This window comes from Suncus etruscus, chromosome 2 (genome assembly GCF_024139225.1).
Source record: "Suncus etruscus isolate mSunEtr1 chromosome 2, mSunEtr1.pri.cur, whole genome shotgun sequence".
Lineage (NCBI taxonomy): Eukaryota > Metazoa > Chordata > Mammalia > Eulipotyphla > Soricidae > Suncus > Suncus etruscus.
The window spans coordinates 106,119,220-106,129,814 of record NC_064849.1 but is presented as its reverse complement, the minus strand read 5'-3'; the positions used below and the strand labels follow the sequence as shown (position 1 = coordinate 106,129,814).

General features: G+C 44.6%; 1 pseudogene; it reads left to right on the top strand.

Annotated features, from left to right (window-relative positions):
- Positions 1-10,168: 10,168 nt before the first annotated feature.
- Positions 10,169-10,286, top strand: LOC126002956 (uncharacterized; annotated as a pseudogene).
- The last annotated feature ends 309 nt before the right edge of the window (positions 10,287-10,595 follow it).

Genomic DNA, 10,595 nt, shown 5'->3' with positions numbered 1-10,595 from the left:
TCCACGTGGGGACGCTGTTGAGACCAGAATAAATAGCTTGGGTGCCAGGCTTTAGGGGTGTTTCCAGAGTTGGCTGGCTAGCTCTAGGTTTTACTCCTCACCCAAACTTTTAACACTTAGCCCACCGGTCTGTGTGGATTATTTGATACTGATAAATATTACCAAGATCTCCCCCCCCCTTAAGGGGACAAAGGACAAGGGGATGGGAATCTATTTCTCCTTCTGGGAGCTCTTTGCAGATACTCAAACAATCAACAAAGGTGAAAACCCAACAAATGGAGCAACATAGATGGAGTTTCTAATGGCAGCTAGTTGGGCTTTGGCTCAAAAGACCAGCTAAGAGAAAGTGAAATAGTTCCTTGTGCACAAGGCAGAGATGAAATTTTTTAGGTCAGCAATCCTGACCTCCAAAGAAGGACTTGCTCTCTGATTTAGAGAATAAACTCAAAAACTTTGAGCTTCAATCTAGAAGTTTTATCTTCACAACTCCAAGTGGGGCAGGGGGCTTCCTTGAGATGGAAAATTGTAAGAAGGCTGAGGGATGGAGTGTGAATAAAGCACAACCAGCTTCTACTCAATTCTCTGAAAAGGGGCAATTCATACTTCAGTCAGATGAGAGTCTGCTGCAATTTGCAAAGTTATTCTGCAGAATTGGTGACTACAAGGGCAACACAGAGTTGCTGAGTCTTAAAACAGAATTTTTTTCACAGAAATTTATAGTTTCCTTTACATACTTGTAATTTTTTTGGGGGATGTGTGGATTAGTTAGTAAACTTGGTTTTATTTTAATTTTCACTTTTTGGGTGGTGTCATACCCAGTCATGTTCTGTGGTACATGGCTCCTGTTGCAAGTCAGTCCTTTGTGGGACTGACTGATGGAGGGATGGAGGATGAGGTCTTTCTCCTCCAGCTCAGAGCACGCATCTGCCACCTATTCAGCCGGAGGTTCTGAAGTGAATGCGGCAGGTAAAAAGCTAACAGGCAGTCAAGTTTCTGAAGACATCAGCTTTATTCTGTGGTCAAGGCTGAAGCCAAAAGCCCCAATATCAGCCCCAGTAGAAACCCCAGCCTTCCATAGACCCTTGCTTTTATACCTCAAAATCAGGTACCACCCTAGGGTGGGAGCAGAATCAGATACCACACTATGGTGGGAGTAGAATGCCAGGTCACACCCTAGGGTAGGGCACAATCACTGATCAGGGTAGGATCAGTAACATAATAATCCCATAAAAAATGTTTACATACACAACAGTTTCCTGGCTAGATGCTTGGGCAGAGGGTTCCAGGAAGCTAAGGCCTCATATGGCAGGGAAGCTCTCTACCAGTGTTTCATTCCAGGAATCCATGCTTCTAGACTGTGGGGATTTTTTGTTTTTTGTTTTGTTTCTTTTGTTTTGTTTTGTTTGAAGAACTAGCTCAGGTGCTACCTTTCTTCTGTCTAGTCAATTCCATTCTTTCTCATTAGAGGTTGTCACCTCTAAATAAAATCAAGGGTCTGTGGAAGGCGGGAAGCTTTTTTTCCTGGGCCTATTAGGCCTTTGGCTTTGGCCTCTTCACGGAATAAAGAGCTGTATTTTTGTTTTGTTTTGTTGTGTTTTTTGTTGTTGTTTTGTTGTGTTTTTTTGGTTCTTGGGTCACACCCGGCAGTGCTCAGGGATTACTCCTGGCTCTAGGCTCTGAAATCGTTCCTGGCAGGCTCGGGGGATATATGGGATGCCGGGATTAGAACCACCAACCACTTTACCTCCATGCTATCTCTCCGGCCCCACAGAAAGTTTTCTTTCTTTCTTTCCTTTCGTTTGTTTGTTTTATTTTTTTTTGGGTCATATTCGGCAGCGCTCAGGGGTTACTCCTGGCTCTATGCTCAGATATCACTCCTGGCAGGCTCAAGGGACCATATGGGATGCTGGTATTCGAACCATCGGCCTTCTGTATGAAAGGCAAATGCCTTACCTTCATGCTATATCTCCGGTCCCTAAAGAGTTGTTTTCTTCGGAAGTCTGACTGCCTGTTGGCTTTCTTCCCATCGCATTCACCTCAGAACCGCTGACTGAACAGGGTAAAGATGTATGGACTGAGCTGGAGGAGAAAGGTCTCATCCTCCATCCCTCCATCCTTCAACCTCTTCAGGGGCTGAATGGCAATAAGGACTTTCTTTTTCTTTCTTTTTTTCTTTTCTTCTTGGAGACACTTCTGCTCTAGAAATTGTCCTCAAGAAAGTTATTCTGGGTTGGCGAGGTGGCACTAGAGGTAAGGTGTCTGCCTTGCAAGCGCTAGCCAAGGAAAGGTCCCGACCGAGATTTGATGCCCTGGCGTCCCTTATGGTCCCCCCAAGCCAGGGGCAATTTCTGAGTGCTTAACCAGGAGTAACTCCAATCATCAAATGGGTGTGGCTCGATAAAACAAAAGCAAAAACAAAAAAAGGAAACTTTTTCTGTGGTGATCACCTGCAGCCTAGCCTTGAAAAAATTCCCTCACTTTGCAGTCTAACTGCATGTAAAGCCACACTGCATTAGAAAATCCGATTTCTGCAGGAAATGGCTTTGTCATACAAAGGATTCAAGGGAAGAAGATCTCCTGAATTCAGTGGAGTGGGTGCCTGCTGCAAAGAGTCGATGTGCTAAGGCCCACTGTCAACTTTATAGATGACACACCTGAAACTCCATCTAATGTGAGACATCTGCAATAAACTTCATTGGCACCCGTTGATGGGCAGTCTCAACTTCGAAAAGCACTGTTCCCTGTTAATCCGTCGAAAAAAAAATGTCTTCTGTCAATCCGTCGAAACAATGTCAAAAGCCCCACCGTGTAGAAATTATGCCCTCAGTGCCATGTCCACAAGAAACTTTTTATTTAAAAGGGAAAATGGGGGAGTGCAAAATTAAAGGAAAAATGGCCATTTTCATTTTTAATAATTTTTTTTTGTTTTTGTTTTTTTTTGTTTCTTTTTGGGACACACCCGGTGATGCTCAGGGGTTACTCCTGGCTGTCTGCTCAGAAATAGCTCCTGGCAAGCACGGGGGACCATATGGGACACCGGGATTCGAACCAACCACCTTTGGTCCTCGATCAGCTGCTTGCAAGGCAAACACTGCTTTGCCATCTCTCCAGGCCCTAATTTTTAATAGTTTTTATTGTGACCAAAGTGAATAACAAATCCTTCACAGAGCCATACTCACCATCACGGTTGTCCTCCCTTTACCCCTTTCCCAGCAAGTTTCCCATACCTCCTTTCTTTGCCCCCCACCCCAGAGCTAGTGTGACTGTATATGTCAACAAACTATGTATAGTTTGTTATAAATAGGTTATCGATTCTGTTGTTGTTGACTTTGGGTTTGGTGTTTAAGTCCGATCATTTTTTATTTCCACTCATTGTTCATATGTCTGTTTGGTCCTGGTACCATTCATTTTTATTTTCCCCCTCAATTCATGAGGTAGAACAAGATGATTCAATTTGTTTGGTTCTGTTTAATGAAGACAGAAAAAAAAGACAGACAGACAGAGAGAGAGAGGGACAGAGAGAGAGAGAGAGAGAGAGAGAGAGAGAGAGAGAGAAGAAAGTCATAACAAAAATCAACAAACAACAATAAAAAATTTTAAAAAACGGTAAAGGAAGGAGTGCTGGTGTGACAAGGATTTTTGCTTTCTTTTTTATTATTATTATTTTTTTGCATAGGCACAGTAATATTGAGGAAATAAAGGAAATTCTCTTGGCCTAAGACAGTGCTTCTCAATTATTTTCTATCATGCCCCTTAGGAAGAAGAAAACATTTTTGTGCCCCCCTGCGCGACTGTAAATAGCATATTTATTAAAAATAATTTTAAGTCTACTGCCATACCACCCTGAAAGCCTCTGATCTCTAAGCATGGTTGGCCTGGTTAGTACTTGGATAGGAGATCACCTGTGAATACCAGGTGCTGTAGGCTAAAAAAAAGAAAAAAAAATTTAACCTGCAAAACAAAAACAAAAATAATTAAAAAATAATTTTAGCTGATTTTTAATCAGAGGTGATGTCTGGATTAATGTCTACAAGGAACACGTTTTGCAATGCATAGCTTTTGGAAGCGGGGTTTGAAGCAGGACACAGCAACTCTCAGCTCCAGAGACATATAGAGACATAAACAGGGGGCTTAACTTGTTATGGTAGTGATTGCCAAGGTCAAACACTCCCCTTTGAGGAGCCTCGAGCCCCCCCTGGGGGGGGAGCGCCCCACTATTTGAGAAGCACTGGCCTGAGATATTCAGGGTTTCTCCATCCTTGAAACATACTGTCATGGGAACAACCAGGGAACAACCATGAGACTTCATGCTCCTTCATTATCACATTCCCAAGGTCTTTTTATGCTGCCAGGAAACTTTCCGTTCAGCTGGTCCACGAGAAACTTTTACACGCTGCTAACCCTGGCTCAATTCCTGGCATCCCACGTGGTCCCCTGAGCACTGAGCACCATCAGGAGTGATTGTGAGCAGACCAGCTGTGCACAAAATGTGGAAGTTCGCATTCTCAATTACACAAGATGAGTCTGAAATTGTGGGCTGTGCGGCATCCGCATGAAGCTTTCTGTCTGCTCCATTGATAGGCAGCCTAATCTATGAAATACAAGGTCAGCCCGCCCAAGAGGTTCAATGTGCTGCGCTACCTTAGAAACTGTCGACAGTGCCCTCCGAGCCTTTAATGGGCAACCTCCCTTCGGAAAATTTGATGTAGGTCTAGCTAACCTGTGTAGAAGTGCTGCCCTTCCATAGAAACTCCATCTATTAGGTGCTATCTATTAGAAATTGTTTTCGTGGTGTTGGTCCTTCAGAGGATTCAATGGATGAAGAACCCATGGGCGCTGAAAAGAAGTGTCTTCTGTAAGCCAGATTTGGCTTCTGTTATTTGAGAGTTTGAATTTCTACGTCTTAACTGTTGGCACCAATGTTGACGCCCGCACCTAGCGTTCTTCATCCATCGAATCATCTGAGGGATGAGCACGATGCAGTTTCTTGCAGACGCCAGATTCTAGACTTCATTTCTACACAGCATGGCACTTGGACAAAATTTCGGCGGCCTGATGAAAGATATATTTTTTCAAGCGAGATTAGCGGCGAAGAAAGAGCAGAGGGCAGCCCTTCCCTTTCCATTGGGGGAGCAGGTCAAGGTCAAGGCGTGGTTTGTGGGAGTCACCGGGGCGGCGATCGGGCGCCAGAGGAAGCAGCGGCAGAGAGGGCGGCCGCGGTAGACGCCCAGGTGCAGCAGCGCGAGTCGGTCCACACTGTAGTATCGGATGAGACTGGGCCACGAGCTCGCAAGAGGCCCCGGAGAAGGAAGTAGAGTCGCGGCCGGACAAGGCAGCGGTGGCGGCGGAGCCGGCGGCGGAAGGGGAGCTTGGGAGCTTGACCCCCTTTCTGAGAGTCCCTGCCGGGCTCCCGCGACACCTCCCGTTACGCGTGTCCCGGGCCTCTCCCCTTCTGGAGACACAAGTCCCGCCCCCTCTAGTCTTCAGTCCGCCCTGAGCCTGAGGACTGGGCTTCAGAAATCTGCCAGCCGCTGCCTCCAACCCCGAGCACTCCCTGCAGCCGCGGCCTTAGTTCACGATTGGGGCCCGGACAACACCCAGGCCACCTCCCCGGTGCTTCTTCCAGATCTGCCCTTCTGAGGATACCGCAATATGGACACTGTCCAGGCAAAGCTTCCCAGCAGTAAACCCCTCCCCAAATGCAATAAAGATGTGCTTAGAATCCCATAAGACTTGGTGTTCTTGGTGTTGACTCTTTTTCTTTCTGTTCCATAGATCTCTCTTAACTATCCACTGGGCTTATTTTCGGGAATACTGCACCTTCCTAGCTTGAGTCTCTCTCTCTCTCTCTCTCTCTCTCTCTCTCTCTCTCTCTCTCTCTCTCTCTCTCTCTCTCTCTCTCTCTCTCTCTCTCTCTCTCTCTCTCTCTCTCTCACCCCCCCCCCTCAGCTTGACACCACCCACTGCGGCTCCGGACACAGATGCGGCAATTAAAAGAGTTGGAAGCTCGGGCGCTGGTGGAGAGGAGGGGTGTGGCGTGGTACAGAAAGATTCCCGCGCGGGCGCGTCTTCCTTCCCCGGAGAGAGGAGCAGCTTCCAAGCCCGCTCCTCTCCACCCGCTCCCCTACCCCAAGCCTTTTTCACCTGCAGGATAGTCAGCTGCAGGACTGGCTGGGGAAAGCCGACATCTCTGAACCGAAAACAGCAGCCAATGAATGCACCGAGGAATTCTGATTTTCAAGCCAGTGAATCTAAAAAGCGGCAGGGCGCGAAAGGGTAGTGGAGATGGAATTTCTGGGAACAGCGGGACACCGAGAAGGAGCTGGAGAGACGCAGCCTGCAGAGCCACGCAGCGCTGGAGGAGTCTGACACAGCAGTTAGGCTTGGAAGTGAGGCAGCACCATGGCTCTAAGAAGTAGTAGGCACTTCTAGAACAGTTTCACGAGCCACCTTGTCTCTGATTTTACTACATCAGAGAAACAGGTAACACTGGTAAATCAAAAATAGCAACCCGTAGCTCGGAGAGATAGCACAGCGGTAGGGCGTTTGCCTTGCATGCAGGCAACCGAGGAAGGTCCGTGGTTGGAATCCTGCATCCCATATTGATCCCCGTGCCAGGAGCGAAGTTTTCTTTTTTTGCTTTTCTTCTTTTGTTTTTGTTTTTCTTTTTTTGTCACATCTGGCAGGGCTCAGGTGTTATAGAGGCTCCAGGATCAGAAATCGCTCCTGGCAGGCTTGGGGACCATATGGGATGCCGGGATTCCAACCACGGTCCGCAAGGCAAATGCCTTACCTCCATGCTATCTCTCCAACTCCCCTTTATTTCTCTTCTTCATGGTGGCTTTGAATCTATGAAGTTTCTGAGCTATTGTTTATCTGTAAAGTTGTATATTATTCCTTCAAATCTTAATGAGAGTCTGACTGGATTAAGTATTCTTAGTAATGCATTCATTTCATTGAGGTTTATTATTACCCCCACTATCTTCCTCCATTGCCCCGGGCCCAGAGGGTTCCCTTTTGTAAATATGCTATAAACATTAAGAATGCTTCTGTGTGGGCCAGAGAGATAGCATGGAGGTAAGGCATTTACCTTTCATGCAGAAGTACAGTGGTTTGAATCCCGGCATCCCATATGGTCCCCGGAGCCTGCCAGGAGCGATTTCTGAGCGTAGAGCCAGGAGTAACCCCTGAGCACTGCCTGGTGTAACCCAAAAACCAAAAAAAAAAAAAAAAGATTATTATGTTACTGATCCTACCCTAGTCAATATTTGTGGGCTACCTTAGGGTGTGACCTGGAAGGCAAGGGCTTTTTTTCTGGGGCTGATTCTGGGGCTTTTGGCTTCAGCCATATTTACTGAATAAAGCTGATATGTGACAGCCTGTTAGCTCTCTACCAGCCGCATTCACCTCAGAACCATCAGCTGAACAGGGTGGCAGACTCGTGGTCTGAGTTGGAGGAAAAAGACCTCATCCTTCATCCCTCCTTCAGCCAGCCCCATCAAGGGCTGTTATGCAACACCCAGAAAATAGAAAAAGAAAAACAGAAAAAAGATGAAAGTTCAATCTTCGAGGGCCATAGAGACAGCACAACAGTAGGGCTTAATATGCTTTGCACGCAGCCCTTCAGGATCAATGGTGCTTCGAATCCCAGCATCCCATATGGTCCGCAGAGCTTCTAGTCTTTTTGTTGTGAATCTAACATCCATATTCATTGGTTCTATTTCTAAACTGCCAGCTTTGTGAAATCATTCTCCCACAAAGCCTATAAACACCTGGTAGAATCTTGACATTCTAATGAAGTTGTGTATAAATATATCTGGACAATTGAAAGTGAACAGTGACCAGTATTCAATGATCAATGATCAGTGACTATTTGTAAGATGATGCCTGCCCAGCCATCAACCCCAAACAAAGGGGTTCCCCCAACTTCCTCCTTTCTTAAATCCCCTCCTTCAATATGTAAAAGCCCACTGATAGGAACATTTATCTCACTCTCAACCTTCACCCTCTTAGTGGATGGGTATTGGTATAATAAATCAAAGTGAGTTTTGGCTTGATGCTCAGAGATACCACTAGGCACAGAAGGCTCTGTGGATCTCTCCTGAAAATAAATACATAAATAAATAAATTAGGCAGAATATCATCTGAGACTAACATATCAGACTTAGAAGCAAATGATCACATATTCATATAAAGATCATAGAAATTTTCAAGTGCCTGGAAAATAAGAGGATATAGAACTTGATTTTCAGAGGGAGAGCTGGTTACTGGGTGGCTCACACAGACCAGGATTTGGGGCTTACTAGTGATGTATCTCTGGGACCATATGTAGAACCAAGGATTAAACCCAGATCAGCCAAGTGCAGGGCAAAAATGCTGTTGGTTCTACTTACTCTCTGTCCCAACGTGAGGCTTTATTGAATGTCTTTTTTTTTTGCCCACACTCTATCGTGCTCAGAGGTTACTCCTGGCTCTGCACTCAGAAATCACTCCTGGAGTTTGGGAACCATGTAAGATGCTGGGAATCGAACCCTGGTTCGTCCTGGTTGGCCCCATACAAAGCAAATGCCCTATTGCTGTGCTATCTCTCTAGCCCCATTACTTCATGTCTTATATAAAATATATATGAATCAATATGACTGAATAAAAAATATATATTTAAAATAAAAATACTAGCCTCACTCATTTATAGGTTTTAAGAAAAATTAATGACACTACTGTAATAAGGCCCAGAGACAATAGAGTTAAGGGGTGAAAGGGCTGAAAAATAAAATAAAATAAAAATACTAACTGGAAAAATTGTAGTGGAAGAATGGAAAAACAAGAGAATAATAAATAACAGATGTACAGAATTACATAAAAGGATTATGGGCAGTGGCTAGGGTAAATGTTTACCATGCGCTAGAGGACTGTTGCCCTGAATTCAGTGGAGCGGGTGCCTGCTGCAAAGAGAAGATGTACTAATGCCCACTCTCAACTTTATAGATGACACACCTGAAACTCCATCTAATGTGAGACATCTGCAATCAACTTCATTGGCACCCGTTGATGGGCAGTCTCAAGTTCGAAAAGCTCTGTTCCCTGTTAATCCGTGGAAAAATAAATGTCTTCTGTCAATCCATCGAAGCAATGTCAAACTGCCCACCGTGTAGAAATTATGCCTTCAGTGTCATGTCCACAAGAAACTTTTTATTTAAATGGGAAAATGGAGGAGGAGAAAATTAAAGGGAAAGTGGCCATTTTAATTTTTAATAGTATTTTTTGTTTGTTTTTGTTTTTTTGTTTCTTTTTGGGCCACACCCAGTGATGCTCAAGGGTTACTCCTGGCTGTCTGCTCAAAAATAGCTCCTGGCAAGCACGGGGGACCATATGGGACACCTGGATTTGAACCAACCACTTTTGGCCCTGGATCAGCTGCTTGCAAGTCAAACTCCGCTTTGCCATCTCTCCGGGCCCTAATTTTTTAATAGTTTTTATTGTGACCAAAGTGAATAACAAATCCTTCACAGTAATATTTAAGGTACATAGTGCCAATGAATCAGGGCCTTTCTCACCATCAGGGTTTTCCTCCCTTCACCCTTTTCCCAGCATGTTTCCCATTATCTACTTTCTTTGCCTCTCCTCCCAGAACTAGTGTGAATGTTCCCCTCTATGTATAGCTTGTTATAAATAGGTTATCGATTCTGTTGTTGTTGACTTTGTGTTTGGTGTTTAAGTCCGATCATTTTTTATTTCCACTCAATGTTCATATGTCTGTTTGGTCCTGGTACCATTCATTTATATTTTCCCCCTCAATTCATCAGGTACAACAAGATCATTCAAGTTGTGTGGTTCTGTTGACTGAAGACAGAGAAAAAGACAGAGAGAGAGAGAGAGAGAGAGAGAGAGAGAGAGAGAGAGAAGAAAGTCATAACAAAAATCAACAAACAACAATAAAAAAATTTAAAAAATGTAAAGGAAGGAGTGCTGGTGTGACAAGGATTTGTGCTTTCTTTTTTAATTTTATTTTTTTGCACAGGCACAGTAATATTGGGAAAATAAGAAAGGGAATTCTCTTGGCCTAAGACAGTGCTTCTCAATTATTTTTTATCATGCCCCGTTAGAAAGAAAAAAATTTTTGTGCCCCCCTGCGCGACTGTAAATAGTATATTTATTAAAATAATTTTAAGTCTACTGCGATACCACCCTGAAAGTGTCTGATCTCGTCTGATATCGGAAGCTAAGCAGGGTTGGCCTGGTTAGTACTTGGGTGAAAGATCACCTGTGAATAACGGGTGCTGTAGGCTTAAAAAAAGGGGAAAAAATTTAACCTGCAAAACAAAAACCAAAATAATAAAAAAAATAATTTTAGCTGATTTTTAATCTGAGGTGAAGTCTGGATTAATGTCTACAAGGAACACGTTTTGCAATGCATAGCTTTTCGAAGCGGGGTTTGAAGCAGGACACAGCAACTCTCAGCTCCAGAGACATATAGAGACATAAACAAGGGGCTTAACTTGTTATGGTAGTGATTGCCAAGGTCAAACACTTCCCTTTAAGGAGCCTCGAGCCCCCCCTGGGGGGGGGAGCGCCCCACTCTTTGAGAAGCACTGGCC